Here is a 19972-nt window from a genome sequence, read left to right as displayed (position 1 = left end):
GTCTGTTTTTTTCATCCACCAGCACTACTAAGTCCTCCTCTTCAGGGTTGCCCCAAACCCATCATGGCCCAGCCTGTATCCATGTTTGGGATTGTCCTGACCAGGGCGCAGGACCTTGCACTTCACATTATCACAGTATCACAGTATGTTTGGGATTGGAAGGGACCTCAAAAGATCATCTAGTCCAATCCTCCTGCTGGAGCAGGAACGTCTAGGTGATGTTGCACAGGAACATGTCCAGGCAGGTTTTGAATGTCTCCAGAGAAGGAGACTCCACAACCTCCCTGGGCAGCGTGTTACAGTGCTCTGTCACCCTTACTGAGAAGAAGTTTTTTCTCAAATTTAAGTTAAACCTCTTGTGTTCCAGCTTGATCCCATTACCCCTTGTCCTATCATTGTTGGCCACCGAGAAGAGCCTGGCTCCATCCTCATGGCACTCACCCTTTATATATTTATAAACATTAATGAGGTCCCCCCTTAGTCTCCTCTTCTCCAAACTAAAGAGCCCCAGCTCCCTCAGCCTTTCTTCATAAGGGAGGTGCTCCACTCCCTTAATCATCTTGGTTGCCCTACGCTGGACCCTCTCCAGCAGTTCCCTGTCCTTCTTGAACTGAGGGGCCCAGAACTGGACACAATATTCCAGATGTGGTCTCACCAGGGCGGAGTAGAGGAGAAGGAGAACCTCTCTCGATCTACTAACCACTCCCCTTGTAATACACCCAAGGATGCCATTGGCCTTCCTGGCCACAAGGGCACAGTGCTGGCTCATGGTCATCCTGTTGTCCACCAGGACCCCCAGGTCCCTTTCACCTACACTGCTCTCTAATATGTAATTTCCCAACCTATACTGGAACCTGGGGTTGTTCCTGCCCAGATGCAGGACTCTACACTTGCACTTGTTAAATTTCATTAAGTTATTTCCCTCCCAACTCTCCAGCCTGTCCAGGTCCCGCTGGATGGCAGCACAGCCTTCTGGCGTGTCAGCCACTCCACCCAGCTTGGTGTCATCAGCAAACTTGCTGATAGTACAGTCTATTCCTTCGTCTAAATCGTTAATGAATATATTGAATAATATTGGCCCCAGTACTGACCCCTGAGGCACTCCACTAGATACTGGCCTCCAACTAGACTCCGCACCATTGACTACCACTCTCTGGCTTCTCTCCTTAAGCCAGTTTGCAACCCACCTCACTACTCTATTGTCCAGACCACACCTCCTCAACTTAGCTGTGAGGATGCTGTGGGAGACTGTGTCAAAGGATTTACTGAAGTCAAGGTATAGACCACATCCACCGCTCTGCCATCATCCATCCACCTTTTTACATTCTCTTAAAAGGCTATGAGGTTGGTCAAGCATGACTTACCCTTGGTAAACCCATGCTGACTGCCCCTATTAACCCTCTTATCCTTGATATGCCTTGAGATGGCACCAAGGAGAAGCTGTTCCATTACTTCCCCAGGGACAGAGGTGGGGCTGACCGGTCTATAATTACCCGGGTCCTCCTTCTTGCCCTTTTTGAAGACTGGAGTGACATTTGCTTTCCTCCAATCCTTGAGCACCTCTCCCGTTTCCCAAGACTTGGCAAAGATGATGGAGAGCGGTCCAGCAATGACTTCTGCCAGCTCCCTCAGCACCCGCGGATGCATCCCATCCGGACCCATGGATTTATGGATGTCCAGACTATTTAATTGATCCCTAACTCAGTCCTCATCGACTAAAGCAAACTCCTCCATTGACCTGGCTTCATCCGGGGTCTCAGGGGTACAGGGCTCCCCAGGACAGCCTCCGGCAGAGCAGACAGAGACAAAGAAGCATTAAGTAATTCTGCCTTCTCTGTATCTTCTGCCACCAGGGCACCCACCCCATTCATCAGTGGGCCTACATTGCCTCTGGTATTAGTTTTGTCTGCTATGTATTTGAAAAAGTTCTTTTTGCTGTCCTTGACCCCTCTCGCCAGCTGTAATTCTAAGGAGGCCTTGGCTATCCTAGCTGCCTTCCTGCATGCTCAAACAGCAGCATTATATTCTTCCCAAGTGGCCAGCCCCTGCTTCCATGACCTGCAAACTCTCCTCTTCTGCTTGAGCATACCCAACAGATCCCTATTCAACCACGCAGGCCTCCTAGCTCCCTTCCTTGACTTCCTACGTGTGGGGATGCTCTGATCCTGAGCGTGGAAGAAGCAATCTCTGAATGCAATCCAGCTATCTTGGGCCCCTTTTCCTTCAAACAGTCTTGCCCATGGGATTTCCCCCAGCAATTGCTTGAAAAGGCCAAAGTTAGCCCTGCTAAAGTCCAGGGTTGCAATTCTACTTGCTATTCTGTTCCTGCCACACAAGATGCTGAACTCCACCATCTCGTGGTCACTGCAACCCAGGCAACCCACTTGGCCTTGTTGAACTTAATGATCTTTGCACATCCCACCACTCTAGCCTGTCAATGCCCCTCTGCATGGCATCACTCAGATTGGTCTCACTTGAGGGTGCACTCATTCCCACTGTCCATGTCCCCAAAAAGGATGTTAAAAAATACTGATACCAACATGGACCCCCAAGGCACACCATTCATCACTGATCTCCACCGGGACCTCAAGATATTGACCACAACTCTGTGAGTGTGACCGTCCTGCCAATTCCTTATACAACGAGTGGTCCACATCTCAAATCCATGTCTTTCCACTTCAGAGAACAGGATGCTGTGTTGGGCAGTATTAAATGTTGCACACAAACAGATGACATTGGTCACTCTTCCCTTTCCAGGAGTGTTTCCCACAACACTGAGTCAGAGGAAGATGTGTACCTGCCACAATACTCACGCACCTGGAGAAGCAATGACTGCTGAGGGGGTTTGCTGGAGCAGCACTGAGGACAGAAATGCATCATCTGGAAAACTAAACAGACACACCGGATATTCCCTTGTTCTTGGGTACCTGCTTGCATGCAGGAGACCTTGGTTTGCTGCTGAGCACCTTATGTGCCTTTTTCCTCCAAAACATCAGTGACTCGTAAGGTACGTTGGCAAAAGGAAAGGAGGGATAAACCTGACTTCCAGATGCCAAGACTCAGGCTCAGAAAGGCAGCTTCTGCCCACCTAATTCTGAAGATGCCTTGCACAACTCATGCACCAGGTTCAGCAGTTCAGACGGCAGTGGGGGGGTGTCAGGCACAGCCCTGACCCCCCCAAACCAAGGGACCCCCCAGAAGAGATGGGAACCCCCCCAGTGCTGAGGGAGCTCCCAACAGCAGCTGACAGAGAGGATCCCACAACTGTGTTCTGAGGGAAAGAAGTGAGGATGGGGCCCGGCAGGGTCACCACCACTGGGGAGGCCTCAATGGCCACCATGAAATCACCACAACGAGCAACATAGGGCTCACTGCAGCTGCTTGCAAGTGGGGTTGGGCCAGAGGAACCACAAGGTGGTGGGATACAGGGTCTGAAGCAAGACATCTCTTGGTGAGGGAGGCAAAGCTGAAAGACAGAGCACAGAGACATCACAAAACCCCAATTTCAGTTTGTCTTTAAAATCCCCGTGGAGACCTCCTCATACCCCATCTCCAGAACAAACAGTTCTGCATTGAAGGAGGCACTCGATGCACTTGGTCTTTTGTTTAGAGACCATCTGTTCTATTGCAGGTTCAAGCTGAAGCAGCCCAAGGATCCACCTGAGTAGCCACCATTTCAGCACTTCAGCCCACAGGGAGAGATGGAGTGCACGGAGTCTTACCTTGTTTGTCGAGGAAAGTCAGGCAAGAGAGGAGGATGCAGGATGTGGAGCTGTGTCCTAGTTATCTGTGAGTCCACAATCATTCCTTACTCATGAAGCATCTAAACTTAGAGTAGTTGTGTCTTGAAGAGTCCTCGCTTGTGGTTAATTACTTGCTCCTTTCATCCCAAATATTGTCCTCCTGTTTCATACTGCTGGACACCAAAGTAATTAATCTGTGCCCCACCTTCATAAGGCAAATAATGTCCAAGGTCCAAGGCTAGTACTCAGGTAGATTTTTTGTTGGTTTTTTTTTTTGTGTGTGATACAGATTGTCACATTGCCTTCTTAATGGTGAGCACAAACACCAGTCATGGTAAAGTCCAGCTTTAAAGGTCAACACCTCAGGTCAACTCTCCAGTGTAGTCAGTGCAGACACACCGTTTAACCCTTAGAGGCATTCCTCTCCACAGGTCATTGTAGACACAAAGGACGCTGTGGGTAAGTTGTAATAGAACGTCAAGACTGTGCGATCTCATACAGGATAACAGATGCACCTCTAAAAGGGTGTGGGAAAGCTGAACAACAATGAAAGCCTGTTGTGGGCTGGAGGGAAGTCCCTTGTGGTCTGGAGTGACAGCCATGAGGACCTTGTTAACACTCATGTGGCTCTACCACACCCAGGTTTTGTGATCAAAGAGATGCCCTTGTCCTCTCCTGAAAGAGACCCACACTCAAATGGACCTGTTTTGCCCCGCAAGGGAATCCCATAGTCCAGAGTCTTGCATGGCCTGCTTATGAGGACAGGTGCAGGGCAGGGAGCCAAATGCTCATGGCCATGTTTCTTGGGTCAGGAGTGGCATGGCCCATTCCATGCATTTCAGACTACAAAGGGACGTTGGATCAGCCTCCCAGAGCACTGGGAAAAAGCCTGAACTCCTGGCAAGGGTGAGCCAACCTGCTGTGAATTTTAGTGGACATGTCCTGGCCTCAGGTGCACCAGCGATATCACAGCTGATAGCCTCATGAAAACACTGGTGCTTCTACGTGATCTTGACCTGTTGCTGTGTTCCAAGGCATGACTTTTGCTGTCTGCTCAAGGACTCATGTGACAGTGGCTTGATTATCCTGAGATTGTCTTCCAAACAAAATGACTCTTTGATTCAGCATACCTGAGAAGTACAACAGTTGGAATGGGTGTCTGGAGGTCCTCTGCCCCAATGAACTGCTCCGAGCAGACTAAATTCCCTGATAACAGCTTCTGACCTCCTATTCTTTGCAGTTACATTCATTTCCTGCTCCCCACCTTGCTCATTTTCACTAGACTCCATAACCCTAGTGGCCCGAGCCCTACCCTATACACCACGTGCTCCACCCCTCACGTTCTGTCTTTTCCTCTGCCAGTACTTCTCTCCAGAAGGTCCCAGGGTTACGGGATGAGGTCTGACAGCAGATGGGAAGTAAAAACCACGATTAGGAGTGAAGGCTCCTTCCAGGATTTACAGTGAAAGTTCTGCTTCTACAGACTTTCCCTCTTCTTCCTGTCACACCTTCTGCCCAGAAGGGGCTTCTATTCAATGACATGAAAGTGAAATGCGGATAAGGTGGCACTGACACATCCAGCAGTCATGGTCCTCATGGAGCACAATCATGTCTCTTGGTTCATTCAGATCTAACCTCTATATGGGTGGGTTTCAAAAGTGAGATGAAACAACCAGACTGAGAAGGAGAAAGAGAAGTGGCCATCCCTGAGGTGTCATTATACTGACCACATGAAAAAATCTATTCATCTCATCTCCCCAGACCTTTCTGTGTAACTGCTAAACAGTGCTGGCACCCTCACTGCCATCTCCTGGTGGCCCGCAAGGGGCACAGTGCAGCCCTGGATGTGCTGTCCTAGAGACAGTGACTTCTCCAATGGTGGCAGAGTTCAGAAGTCAACAGGACAAGGCCCAGAGCTTCCTGAGGTAAGTGGGAAGCTTTGTCTGCTCAGAGCAGGAGATTGGTCCAGGTGACCTCCTCAGGTCCCTTCTAACTATCATTATTTGGAAGAGCATGGAGTCTCAAGAGCCCTTGAGCAGCAAACGAATGGAAATGCCTTGAAAATGGCAGCAACACAGGGCTGCATAGAAGTACCAGCTGATGCAGGAATGATGTTAAAAGGTGTGGAAATTTCTTTGAGGAAAGCAGAGCTTTCAGAGGAATGAGGCTATGACTCTGGTATCTCTGACATGCCTGAGGCTGGGGCACTTTGCCCACTGGAATCCACAGCATGATGACTCACATTTCCCTGGAGCTCAGGGTTTTTCCCAACTCTTTCACATCATGATGACTCCCAGGTGCCCTGTGAGACTGATCCAATGTCCCTTTGTAGTCTGAAATGTATGGAATGGGTCACCCCACCTGTGACCAAGAAAAAAGGCCATGAGCTTTTGGTTCCTTGCCCTTCGTCTCTCCTTAAAATCAGGCCATGCAGGCCTCTAGCCTCCGGGATGAAATTACTGAGCAAAACAGGTCAATTTGGATGTGCATCTCTTTCAGAGGTGAATGCGGGCATGTCTTTGAGCATCCTCTTATGCGCTGATATGCTTGTTTCCAGCAGGCTCTCCACTTCTGAAGCTGAACCCAGACCCCTGGTTGGAAGAAACATGAGGGCCTGGGCCAGTCATCAGGGGACATAGCTGTGAAGATCCCATGGAGAGGTTACTTGAAAGAGACCTGCCTCACCCCTTCGTCTGCCCTTCATCATTATGAATCTGCCTTTGTTCCCTGGGCTCATGGGAAGAATAAACAGGCTGTGGCAGAGCCTGATAAGCATATTTGAGGACCTTGTGGTCCTCAGTCCTGATTGCAAGTGACTTCCCTCCAGCCCACAACGATCCTTCTCTGCCACTGAGCTTTGCCACATCCCTGGAGAAGTGGGTCTATGCAGACTTGAACCTTCCTGCTCTCTCCTGTGTGTCTATGGTGACCCACTGGAGAAAGTATCACACTCACAAGGCCCTCATCCTGATAGTTCTCTCTTCAACCACCCAGATATCTGGTGCCAAAGCAGCACAGCAAACTGCAAGCAGTCCAGGAAACTACTCAATCTATTGAGGACAACTTATTGTTACCAATGATGGAGAGTTCATCCAGAGGAGAGGCACTGCTTGATCTGTTGTGTACTAATGTAGAAGAACTTATCAAAGGTGTCAAGACTGGAGTTAGGCCAGGCTGCAGCAGTCATGCCCTGGAGGGATTCTCCATCTTGAGAGATACAGCAGGATGGGTAAAAAGTAGAGTCAGGACCCTAAACCTCAGGAAGGAAATCTTTCAGTTGTTTGGGGCACTTGTGCAGGGGATCTCTTGGGAAACTGCACTCAGAGATACAGAAGTGAACAAGAGCTGGCAGATATTGAAAGATATTTTTCTTAGACTGCTGGAACGCTCAGTCTCGGTGTGCCAGAAGTTGTGCAGGGGAAGCAGGAGGCCAGCCTGTCAAATACCTCTTAGGCAAACTAAGAGGCAAAACTAAAATGCATAGGCAGTGGAGGCAGGGATACACTTCTGGGGAGACTATACAGAAACAGCGCAGGACTGCAAGGTGGGGATCAGGAAGCCAAGGACACTATCTTTGTGAGGGAAGTAAAAAATTACAAGATGGGTTTCTTCAGGTACATAGGACAACAAGGGAAGATGAAAGAAACTGTACTCCCCTGATGAGTGAAAGGGGATACCTGGCTACAACTGACACGGAGATGGTGTGCTTTAGCCATGATACATAGTTCACAGAATCCAAAGGCATGGCTGAAAGCCACACCTGGAGTATTGTGTTCAGTTCTGGGCCCCTTAGTTCAGGAAAGACATTGAAGTGCTGGAGCGGGTCCAGAGAAGAGCAACACGACTGGTGAAGGGACTTGAGCGTAAGACCTATGAGGAGATGCTGAGGGAGCTGGGGTTGTTTAGTCTAGAGAAGAGGAGGCTTAGAGGTGACCTCATCACTCTCTATAACTACCTGAAGGGAAGTTATAGCCAGGTGGGGATTGGTCTCTTCTCCCAGGCAGTTAGCAACAGGACAAGGGGGCATGGGCTTAAACTCTACCGGGGAAATTTAGGCTGGATATTAGAAAGAAATTCTTTACAGAGAGAGTGGTCAGGCATTGGAATGGCCTGCCCAGGGAGGTAGTGGACTCACCGTCCCTAGAGGTTTTTTAACTGAGATTGGACATGGCACTTAGTGCCATGATCTAGTAAACGAACTAGAGTGGGACCAAGGGTTGGACTCGATGATCTCTGAGGTCTTTTCCAACCCAGTCGATTCTGTGATTCTGTGATTCTGTGAAAGAATGAAGTACCAATAACAATAAAAATTAAATTAAAATATATATATATATATATAAACCCACAAACAAACAAACAAACAAAAAAAAACACCCCAAAAAAAGGGGCAAACCAAACACACAAAAGAACACCATACCAAACCCACATTTTAACATCAGTGGACACCGGAAGAGTGTTTAAGGTCATCTACATGTCTGGAATATTTAGTACTGTCTCACACAACATCTTGATTCTATAATGGAGAGGCATGCATTTGACAGGAGGACCACTCACTGTATAAGGAATTGTCTGGATGGTCACACTCAAGGGTTGCCATCAACGTCTTGAAGTCCAGCTGGAGACCCATGATGAGTCATGTCACTCAGGGGTTTGTGTTGGAACCAGAATTATTTAACATGTTTGTCAGGGACACGGACAGTGGGATCCACAGGAAGTTTGCAGATGACACCAAGCTGAGTGATGTGCTTGGTACACCGGAGAGAAGGGATGCGATCCAGGGCAACCTTGAAACAATAGAGAGAATGGTTGTGCAAATGACATGAAGTCCAAGAAGGCCAAGTGTAAGATCCTGCACCTGGGTCAGTGGAATTCCAGCAAATGGGTACAGGCTGAGATATGATGGAAATGAGGACAGCCCTATGGAACAGGAAATTTCAGATGAAAGAGGTGAGGGCATAACCACCAAAAAAATCTTCGGAAAGCAGGAACTACTGGGTGATCAGATGCTTCATGAGTGAAGATCGCTTGTGGCCTCACGGGGCTCTGACACACAGTATAAAAGCCTGGCTGATCCAGGCTCTACATCCTCTTCTTTTGCCTCCATTTCCTCAAGGAACGAGGTAAGCCTCTGTGTGCTGCATCTTTCCCTGTGGGCTGAACTGTTGTCATGGTGACTACTCACCTCTTTCCCTTTTGATGGAGCTGGCTGGGGAGAGCTGGGAAGAGGGTGATTCTTTCAAGCACAAGGGGATGAATGAGGCTCAGCTGCAGGGAGGTCTGCTCAGCAGAATTTCTGCTTTAGATAGATGGTCTTTAACCAAATGGCCAAGTGCAGCCAGTGCCTCCTTCAATGCAGCACTGCCTGTTCTGGAGGTGGGGTATGATCAGGCTCTCCACAGGGGCTTTAAATCCACCCAGCTGGGTCCTGTCCCAACAGTGGTTCAGCCCTTCTAAACGATGCAACTCAGAGAGCATGGTGAGGGCCATGGCAGCTCTATGCACACTGTGTGTTCTCAAAAGCTGATTTCTGAGCCACTTGTTCTACGCAGCCTATTTCTGCTGGAATAGTTGCATCAACCTTCATCTAGGCTTTTGCACTGGGTAATGCATGAGGAGGTCCTTGTGACATCAGCAATCAGTTAGGCACTTCTTTGGTCATAGATGTTCAAATCTAGCCCTAAGCTGAGATGTGATGTTTGTTGTACATGCCAGCAAGATCAAATTCAGGCCCTTGCTAGACATGGACCTCCAAAAGGAGATGGAGGGGAGTCAAGTGTATTTGCAGAGAGAAATGAGAACAAGAAAGACAGACTGAAGTTGGGGTTCTGTGTTGTCTCTATGCTCTGTGTTTCAGCTTTCCCTCCCTCCCTGAGAGATGTCTTGCTTCAGACCGTGTATCCCACCACCTTGTGGTTCCTCTGGCCCAACCCCACTTGCAAGCAGCTGCAGTGAGCCCTGTGTCACACGCTTTGGTGACTCGACGGTGGCCATTGTGGCCTCTCCAGTGGTGGTGACCCTGCCAGGCCCCATCCTCACTTCTTTCCCTCAGAACACATTTGTGGGATCCTCTCTGTCAGCTGCTGTTGGGAGCTCCCTCAGCACTGGGGGGGTTCCCATCTCTTCTGGGGGCTCCCTTGGTCTGGGGGGGTCAGGGCTGTGTCTGCCTACCCCCCGCTGCCATCTGAACTGCTGAACCTGGTGCATCGTCCATTCATGAGCAGGAAGAATGATGGGGAATACACAGCAGGAGTGTGGCCAGGCCTTGCAGATGGGCTGGGTGTCCTCATGCCAGCTGGCAGGAGGGACCTGTGCCCACGGCTCCTGGCTGCACGTCAGGCCTCACTGTGCCTCCTCTGGCTCTGCTTTACTCTGAGCTCCTTGAGAAAGGGCTCATTCTCTTCTGCTTTGCTGAACCTCCTGGTGCTGGGGGAGGGTGCTGGAGTTAGGGACTGCTCTTGCTGGTCTGGGATGGCCAGCAGGTGGAGCAGAATGGGGAAAGGCAAGTGCTTTGTGTGGAGCTTGTTCCTGGCAAATGGGCTGTTCTCTGTCTTGCCCTGAACCCTGCAGACGTGTTTCTTGGTCTTTGTTCTGTGCCACTGCTTTTGCTCCTTTTCATTAAAGACTTTTTGCAGCATAGCTGGAGACTGATGGTGTTTATTCTCCTCATCCCTGGCGTAGCCATCTGCTCTACAAGGAAGAGCCTTGGCTTCTTTCCTGATCTTACCACTATCGTGGCAAGAGATCCCTGAACTGATACCAGAGCCCCCGGAAAACACTCAGACATCGACCCTGAGCCTATAACCTGGTGATCACGGCTCTGCGGGATCAGTTCCCAATTGTTCGTTGTGGATTCGTAGTTACATACAGATTGACATTAACATACAGATATTTGACTTAACTTTCCATCCTCTCAATTGCTGTTTCCAAACTTAGTATGAAAACCAATCATCTCAATTGTCTCTTTTATTTGTGTTTTGGAATAAACTCCAGGGGATGAGTATGGAGTGTAATAGAGAAACGATCTGTTTTTCAGATCCAGGCAGAAGCAGTGTGACTGCAAGGTGGGGTTAGACTGGGCATTTCAGTGGGGAACATAGCATGCGCAGTCATGATACCCTCTTCATAAGTCCACCTTCTTGTAGCGTTGGAGATGCCAGAATTGGCGTCGGTAAATACTGTGCTAACACAAGCCCACATACACTGACAGCACAGAAAAGGAAGTTGGGTTTTTTTCTTTAAGCAAGCCTGGAATCCGAACTCGAGAAGCTTTGTCCTCCAACTACACTCTGCCGTTTTATATCTGGGCTTATGGAGCACCATCTGTCCCTAGACCACCACCTAGATGTTGTCAATTTTCATCTGTCCCCCACCATTGCAGGATGCTTTTCTTGCCAGGTGCAACCAACCATCGCAGGAGGTGCAGCTCTGTGCCAGACCAAACATGCCTGTCTCCTGGCCCCTGTACTAGCCTGGCGTCTTCCCAGCATACTGAAAATACCAGTCCCAGTGTCAAGAGTGCAGGGAGGCGGTGGGATTAGTTTGAAGCAGAAGAGGCTGCCTGCAGAACACATAGGACACCCATCCTGGATCCAGGCTGAAGAGACATTTGTCAGCATTGGCCAGGCTCAAAGCTGGGTCAACTGCTTGGAAGGCAGCTCTGCTCAACATTACACCACCTGTGGGCTGTTCTGTCGCCTGCTCCTCCAGATGAGAGAATCGTCAGCCTCCTGCTCATCCAGATCAGAGCCTCATCAGCTTCCTGCTCCTCCAGATCAGAGCCTGGCGTCTGTCCTGCTCCTCCATTGAGCAGGCTGACCACCCTCCACCTGCCAGCCCCCACCAGACACTTTCTCAAGCCTCTCCTCCTGGTCACTCTCTCAACTGCAACCATCTCCCACGTGTGTTCTGTGTGCAGACAGGCACTGCTACGTGGATCACCTCAGCATTGAGTCCCAAATGCAGGGCTAGAAATGAAGCCTGACCATGAAGTTCCCAAGGAGACGGGTGTCATTGCACAAGGCATGCGAGGGGCAGGACAGAGAGGGCGTGAGCAAGTAGTTGTGGCCGAGTGGTGAAGGCAATGGACTAGAAATCCACTGGGGTTTCCCCACACAGGTTCGAATCCTGCCAATCTACAGGCTTCAGCTGTGGGACTCCACAGCTCCACACTGCACCTGCTGCCCACGGAGACAGTCATATCCCCTTGACTACAGCACCTGTCCTCCTTTTCCACAGAACCTCCTGGATGAAGGGGAAATCCTGCTCCCATTGCTAAGCTAGGCAAGCTGGGGGAAGGGAAAGGGGAGAAAGGCACTGCCACGTGGACCATCTCAGCACTGAGTCCCTAATGCCGTTTTCCTGCTACAGAGCCGAAAGGGAATAGAGGTTCTTTTCATATACTGATGGAAATGATTGATTTTGTGGATCTTTTAATATTTTGGTCCATGTTCAGGAATTTGACAAAGCCTGCAGTGCCAGAAATAATTTTGAGACACAGCTATTCCACCAAAACAAGCTCTCCTGTCTCCCTCCCAGAGAACCAAACTACTGTTTTGTTCTCACTTTTACCCACCTCACTTATTTTCAGCCAGGGTGCCCCTTGTCCTTTCCTCCTACACATCAGAAACCTGCACAGCAAATGTCATAGTCTTTGTTCAAGAGCTGATACCTCCCTATGTCCCCAAGAGGCTGGAGGTGCTGCCTGGAGGTCACCATATTCCCTGCAGGAATGTCCACACCCTGGTGATCAAAGGAGGCTTGGAGACACCCTCAGATAAATTAGAGAAGCAAAGCAGTGTCTAAAAGCCCACCCCCACAACTACCATCATCCCTGGCTGTCCCTACGTAGTCGCCTTCTCTTCTTCCCTGGAAGCAGACCAAACACCATATGGGGAGTGAAACCATCTTTCCATGGCAGGATATGCCAGGAGCCTGTGTGAGGAGAAGGTGCTGGGATGTGCAGCCCTAGCCCCTGTGGTGACAGCTGTCAAGGCCTCTGGGAGCCTGCCACCTGTCCTGCTCAGGGGAGGTCCCAAATGCTGGCCTAGAAGTGAAGTCTGGCCCTGAAGCTCCAAGGAGCCGGGTGTCATTGCACAGGGCATGCGAGGAGCAGGGCAGAGAGGGCTGGAGCAGGTAGTTGTGGCCGAGTGGTGAAGGCGATGGACTAGAAATCCATTGGGGTTTCCCCGCGCAGGTTCGAATCCTGCCAACTACGGGCTGCAGTTCCCTTTTGGGCTGCCGGCAACTGACCATTCTGCAGCTGTGGGACTCAGCTCCACACTGGACCTGCTGCCCAGGGAGACAGTCATACCCCCTTGACTACAGCACCTGTCCTCCTTCCCCTCAGAACCACCCGGATGAAGGGGAAATCCTGCTCCCATTGCTAAGCTAGGCAAGCTGGGGGAAGGCAAAGGGCCAGTGCTGAGCAGGAGCCATAAAAGGGGCTCCATTGATGTTGGATCCTCAACAGAACCTTACAGCCTCATCTCACCTGACATCCCCAGCAGCACAGCCCCACCGGCTGTCTTCCCTACACCTGAAACTACAGCAGGTCATCTACAAAGAGAGCCTGCACACCATGGCCCGCATTACTATCAAAGAAGAGAAGAAACCTCATGGTTCTGAGATCATGCCAGCATTCACAAAGTGCTCCTTGCTTTAGGTGTCATGAAGACAGACTGGTATGACAGGTCGTACCTTGCATCCTGGGGGAATTCTGCCCGACACATCCCAGCCTTTGCACACATAGGCAGCTTTCCTAGGAGCTTTCCACATTGGCCCAAAAACAGATGGGGAGTGGGGGTGGGTTTCTCCTGTCTCCTCCTCTTCTGGGAAACACACAGAAGTGCAAAAGAGGATGCGGTGTGACTGTGGCATCAGGATACCCTCACTTTCCATTACAGACCCTGATGTGTGGATAGAAAAGAGCTGGAGGCTTCCCAGATGGCTTCTTTCAGACTCATGCAAGCTGCTCCCAACTGAGAAGCAGTAGAGGAGGGGCTGCAGATGGCCTGCCTGGGTGGGTTCTTGAAAGGAAAGGGATGCCCTGGGGGGCCCATGCAGAGAGGGCCCAGAGAAGGAGAGAAAATCCCATTGCTGGTGCATGGTTTGTTCTGCACAGCCATGAAGGTGAGGGTGGTGGAAGATGTGCAAGCCGAGGGGAAGTTCAGGGAGGTTGGCAGCATTGATGAAGAAGGAAAGGGGCAGTAGAAGAGCAATCTGGAGCTGAGCCAGGGACCTCTTGGTCTGCAGTCAACTGCTCTCCCCTGAGCAACAGCTCCTGCAGCAGGCAGGCTGCAGCTGCTCTCTCCATGCTCCCTTCCACAGCCACACCCCAACCCTCTCCATCCTGCTTTTACATTTGTCTGCTCTACCTGGTTACTGTGTGCTCTTGTCTATGGATGGAAGAGGCAATGAGCAAAAACCTGCCCAAAGTTGCAGGTTTCAGTACTGCCACCCTGTCCCTTGCAGTGTACTTCAAAGTGGTGAAGTGCAGCAGCAGTAGACACAATTGCAACCAGCTGCGTTGGTGGTATAGTGGTGAGCATAGCTGCCTTCCAAGCAGTTGACCCGGGTTCGATTCCCGGCCAACGCAAGGACGTTTTTCTTTCGCTGCGAGCCAGAGCGTTTGGCAGCCGCTCAGATGCTCCTTGTCAAAGCCACAGAGCCCGGCTCCTCCTGCTGCTCGTGGCAGCTCTGCCTCCACACCTCCATGTTGCCCAATTCAAGTCAAGACTGCCTAGTCAAACTAAAACAAAAAACTAAAAGCTTTTTGCAGTGGGGGCAGTGCAAGGAGGGAATAAGGAAAGCCACAGCACAGCTGGAGCTGAACTTGGTGAGGATCATGAAAAATGACAAGACAGGTTTCTTCAGGTACATAGGATAGCAAGGGAAGATAAAAGAAACTGTACTCCCCTCATGAGCAAAAGGGGACATCTGGCTACAAGTAACATGCAAAAGGTAAATGTACTTAACAATGTTTTTGGGACTGTCTTCGTAAGCACGTGCTTTAGCCATGATGCCAAATTCATGGAATCCAAAGGCAGGGCCTGGGAGAATGAAGTACCAGTCATCACAGGAGAAGATCAGGTTCAAGCCCATGTAACAAACATGAATGTGCACAAGTTCATGGGACTTGATGAGATGAATCCAAGGATCCTGAAGGAATTGGGAGATGAAGTTGCTAAGCCCATAGTGATCAAATTTGAAGAGCTGTGGCAGGTTGGTGAAATTTCTGGGAAAGTGAAAACATAACCCCCACTTTTAAAAAATGTAGAAAAGAAGACTGAGGGAACTGCAGCCTGGTCAGTCTCACCTCTTTACCCAGCAAGACCGTGGGGCAGATCCTCCTGGAAACTAGTCTAAGGCACAAGGAAACAAAGGTGATTGGTGACAGCCAACATGGTTGTCCTGGTTTTGTTAAAAAACAAATTTCTCTTTTAGTGAATTTGCCTGTCAGCTAAAGCTTCATATTAGCTGCATTTTCTGGGAGAACCAGATACATGTTCTGGTAAACATAGCAATGGAATGCAAAATTATTCATAAGCATGGATGGAAACCTCGTGAGAGGAGCAACGAGAAACAGGTGACCAAGAAACTGACCAACTGTGTATAACATTCCATTCACATGAATACTTCATATAGAAGTGGGAGATCACGAGGATCTCGTCCTTTTTCCTTTTTTGCCCCTTCTGCTTATGACTGACATTAGAAGAGGATCTTGCTAGTCGTCCCTGCAAACTAGAGACCTAGAGAGAGACTGAATCCAGCTCTGGTTGGCTGCAGAGTCCAATCCAGGACTTTGGGTGCTGGCTCTGCAGTTCCTGAGACTTTCAAGATTGTTTTTGTATGTTTTGTATTATTTTCTCTATTCTTATTAGTAGCATTAATAAAACATTTTTAATTTTTGCAACTCTTCTATCTCTGTCACTCTTTTCCTCCTGATCGCCTGTCCTGAGTAGGAAGCGGGGAGAGGGAGGGACAAAAGGGGGAAGAGGGGGAAGAGGAGGTTAACAATACATCTGCCAGGGTTTTATTGTCATGCCAAAATCTAAACCCTCGACACATGGTTTCCCCAGGGGCAAGCTGTGCCTGAGAAACTTACCTGCCTTCTACACATTGTCTGAGTGGTCACACTCAAAGAGTTGCAGTCAACATCTTGAAGTCCGGGGGAAGACCAATGATCAGTCATGTCCATCAATGTTCTCTAATAGGACCGGTATTATTTAAAAACTTTGCTGAGAACATAGACAGTGGGATTGAGTTCACCCTCAAAAAGCTTGCAGATGGGACCAAGCTGAGTGATGTTGTTACTCTAAAGGGAAGGGATGCCAGCCAGAGGGACCTTGACAGGCTAGAAAGGGGGTCCAGGTGAACCTCATGAAGTTCAACAAGGCCATATGCAAGGTTCTGCACCTGGGTCAGGGCAATCCCAAACATGGATATGGGCTGTGCCATGAGTGAATAGAGAGCAGCCCTGTGGTGGAGGATTTGGGCATACTGGTGGATGAAGAACTGAATATGAGCTGCCAATGCATGCTTGCAGCCCAGAAAGCCAATTGTATCCTGGGCTGTGTCAGAAGAAGGGTGACCTGAAAGTCAGAGGAGGTGATTCTGTCCATCTACTCAGCCCCATGAGACTTCACCTGGAGTACAGTGTTTAGATGTACGGCCTCCAACATAGGAAATACATGGACCTGCTCAATTGGGTCCAGAGTAGTACACACAGATGATCAGCTGTTTGGGCACCTCTCCTAGGAGGACAAGATGACAGATTTGGGGGTTTTTATGCTAGAGAATAGAAGACTCTTCAGAGACCTCAAGAAAGATGGGGAGAGACACTTTGTCAGGGAGTGCAGTGACAAGAAGAGAGGTAATGTTTTAAAATGAAAAAGGTTAGATGTAGATTAGATATTTGAAAGAAACTCTTCCCTGTGGTGGTGGTGAGACACTGGAACAGGCCGTCCATAGAAGCTGTGATTGCCCCAGCCTTGGAAGTGTTCAAGGCTCAGTTGGAAGGGGTTTTGAGAAACATTTTCTCGTGGAAGTTGTCCTTGTCCACATGAGGGAGGGTAGAACTAAGTGATATTTAAAGTCCTTTAGAATCAAAACCCATTCTGTGATTCACAGCTCATTCCAGTTGTTATGAAGGGGGAGTAAAATATTTCAGATGAAAGGGGCACGGATTCAAACACCAGCAAGGCATTGGCAAGCAAAAACTAATGGGAGCTCAGATGCTTCATGAGAAAGGAATGTTTGTGACCCCATGGGGCTCTGGGACACAGCATAAATGCCTGCGCTGCAGGCAGGTCTGCTCAGCAGAATTTCTGCTTCAGACAGATGGTCTCTAACCAAATGGCCAAGTGCATCCAGTGCTTCCTTCAATGCAGCACTACCTGTTCTGGAGATGGGGTATGATCAGACTCTCCACAGGGCCTCTAAATCCACTGAGATGGGTCCTGTCCCAACAGTGGTTCAGCCTTTCTGGACCACGCAACTCAGAGAGCAAATTGTATCTGCAGAGAGAAATGAGGATAAGAAAGACTGAAATTGGGTTTTGTGTTGTCTCTGTTTTCTGCGTTTCAGCTTTACCTCCCTCACCGAGAGATGTCTTGCTTCAGACCCTGTATCCCACCACCTTGTGGTTCCTCTGGCCCAACCCCACTTGCAAGCAGCTGCAGTGAGCCCTATGTCACCCGCTGTGGTGACTCGACAGTGGCCATCGATGGGCATTTTGGGAGTGGTTTCTGCTGAGAAAGTGTCAGTGGAATGAGGGTGTGGAACAGCCCTGGGCGTCCAGAGGGCAGGAGGGCAGCAGTGCAGGGAGCACCTGATGAACGCTGCAAGGGAGAGGCAGTGTCTGGTGGGGCTGGAGCGAGGCCAAAAGCAAGTAGCAGAGGATGGTTTCGATCCATCGACCTCTGGGTTATGGGCCCAGCACGCTCCCGCTGCGCCACTCTGCTCCCCCAAGCAGCTCTGCTGGGACCTCCCCAGCCCTGCCTGATATTGCCTGTGCCTGCCAGCACCAGCGCTGCTGCTCTGGCCTCCTGCCCTCCTCTTCCCTGCACCCTTCACTAGGCAGGAACAAGCTCTCCCTGGAAACATCTGTGCCCCCACACCAGGGCTGGCAAGGACAAGGGCCTTGTGTTGTACTTCTCCCCACATATCCTTCCTATAACCCCTCTTTAGGAGTTGATTTTTGACCACCTGACCTGGCTCTACAGGTGCTGTATGGGATGTTCTCATCTACTGAGAGAAGTTTGTGTTTGGCTTTTAAGATCACATAGACCTTGAGGTTAAAGCTCTTACTCCTAGGCACTGTTGCCTCCTATAACCAAGCTGTATAGCAGTTGGGGCCATGTTTTTCACACTAGATTGCAGGGCCTTGCCCAGCCCATGCTGTGTTGCACTGTCGCACAGCTCCCACCTTGTCCTCCCTCCTGGTGCAGCCCTGCCCTTGCTGCTCCCTCACACTGCAGGTAGCCAGGGAGTCAGAGGAAGCTGTCCTCTCCATGCCTTCAGCTGCTCTTTCACAACACTGTTGGGTGTGGAGGTGGCTCCCAGTCACACCAGGGCAGGGCTGGCAAAGCTGGACTGGGTGGTAGCCAGTCTTAGATGCTGCAAGTTGTCCCAGGAATGCTCTGGGCAGGGTGAATTGGTAGAACCTGTTGGGGAGGATGAGGGACAGAGTGGCAGTGCTGACACCTGCAGCTTTGGGCATGTTTTTGATCATTACCTCTTCCATCCATTGACACGAGCACACAGCACCCAGGCAGAGGAGACAAACATAATGGCAGGATGGAGAGGGTTGGGGTGTGGCTGTGGATGGGAGCATGGAGAGAGCAGCTGCAGCCTGCCTGCTGCAGGAGCTGTTGCTCAGAGGAGAGCAGTTGACTGCAGACCAAAAGGTCCCTGGCTCAGCTCCAGATTGCTCTTCTACTGCCCCTTTCCTTCTTCATCAATGTTGCCAACCTCCCTGAACTTCCATTTGGCCTGTGCTGCTTCCACCACCCTCACTCTCATGGCTGTGCTGAACAGACCACGCACCAGCAATGGGATTTTGCCTCCTTCTCTGGGCCCTCTCTGCACGGGCCCCCCAGGGCATCCCTTTCCTTTCAAGAACCCACCCAGGCAGGACACCTGAAGCCCCTCCTCTACTGCTGCTCTGTTGGTAGCAGCTTGAATGAGTCTGAAAGAAGCCATCTGGGAAGCCTCCAGCTCTTTTTTATCCACACATCAGGGTCTGTAATGGAAAGTGAGGGTATCCTGATGCCACAGTCACACCGCATCCTCTTTTGCACTTCTGTGTCTTTCCCAGAAGACGAGGAGACAGGAGAAACCCACTCCCACTCCCCATCTCATCTTTGGGCCAATGTGGAAAGCTCCTAGGAAAGCGGCCTATGTGTGCAAACGCTGGGATGTGTCAGGCAGAATTCCCCCAGGATGCAAGGTACGACCTGTCACACCAGTCTGTCTTCACGACACCTAAAGCAAGGAGCACTTGTGAGAGCCGGTATGATCTCAGAACCATGAGGTGTCTTCTCTTCTTTAAAAGCAGTGAGGGCCATGGTGTGCAGGCTCTCTTTGTAGATGAGCTGCTGTAGTTTCAGATGTAGGGAAGACAGCCAGTGGGGCTGTGCTGCTGGGGATGTCAGGTGAGATGAGGCTGTAAGGTTCTGTTGAGGATCCGACATCAATGGAGCCCCTTTTATGGCTCCTGCTCAGCACTGGCCCTTTGCCTTCCCCCAGCTTGCCTAGCTTAGCAATGGGAGCAGGATTTCCCCTTCACCTGGGAGGTTCTGTGGAGAAGGAGGACAGGTGCTGTAGGCAAGGGGGTATGACTGTCTCCCTGGGCAGCAGGTCCAGTGTGGAGCTGAGTCCCACAGCTGCAGAATGGTCAGTTGCCGGCAGCCCAAAAGGGAACTGCAGCCCGTAGTTGGCAGGATTCGAACCTGCGCGGGGAAACCCCAGTGGATTTCTAGTCCATCGCCTTCACCACTCGGCCACAACTACCTGCTCCAGCCCTCTCTGCCCTGCTCCTCACATGCCCCGTGAAATGACACCCAGATCCCTGGGGGCTCCAGGGCCAGGTTTCACTCCAAGCCGTGCATTTGGGCCCTTCACTGAGCAGGACAGGTGGCAGGCTTCCAGAGGCCTCGACAGCTGTCACCACAGGGGCTAGGGCTGACACCCCAGTGCCTTCTGGCATATCCTGCCATTGATGAAAGGAA

General features: G+C 50.4%; 5 non-coding genes across 5 annotated transcripts; 3 read left to right on the top strand and 2 right to left on the bottom strand.

Moving 5' to 3' along the window:
* Positions 1-11797: 11797 nt before the first annotated feature.
* Positions 11798-11880, top strand: TRNAS-AGA (transfer RNA serine (anticodon AGA)). The gene has a single exon. It is a non-coding gene; the product is annotated as a tRNA-Ser (tRNA).
* Positions 11881-12875: 995 nt separating this feature from the next.
* Positions 12876-12957, top strand: TRNAS-AGA (transfer RNA serine (anticodon AGA)). Its single transcript has one exon. It is a non-coding gene; the product is annotated as a tRNA-Ser (tRNA).
* Positions 12958-14265: 1308 nt separating this feature from the next.
* Positions 14266-14337, top strand: TRNAG-UCC (transfer RNA glycine (anticodon UCC)). Its single transcript has one exon. It is a non-coding gene; the product is annotated as a tRNA-Gly (tRNA).
* A 3295-nt stretch (positions 14338-17632) lies between these two features.
* TRNAM-CAU (transfer RNA methionine (anticodon CAU)) lies at positions 17633-17704 on the bottom strand. The gene has a single exon. It is a non-coding gene; the product is annotated as a tRNA-Met (tRNA).
* A 1968-nt stretch (positions 17705-19672) lies between these two features.
* On the bottom strand, positions 19673-19754 carry TRNAS-AGA (transfer RNA serine (anticodon AGA)). The gene has a single exon. It is a non-coding gene; the product is annotated as a tRNA-Ser (tRNA).
* Positions 19755-19972: the final 218 nt, after the last annotated feature.

The sequence above is a fragment of the Columba livia genome, chromosome 11 (genome assembly GCF_036013475.1).
Source record: "Columba livia isolate bColLiv1 breed racing homer chromosome 11, bColLiv1.pat.W.v2, whole genome shotgun sequence".
Taxonomy (NCBI): domain Eukaryota; kingdom Metazoa; phylum Chordata; class Aves; order Columbiformes; family Columbidae; genus Columba; species Columba livia.
Note: the sequence above shows the minus strand (reverse complement) of the source record. Positions and strands in the feature narration are given on the sequence as shown.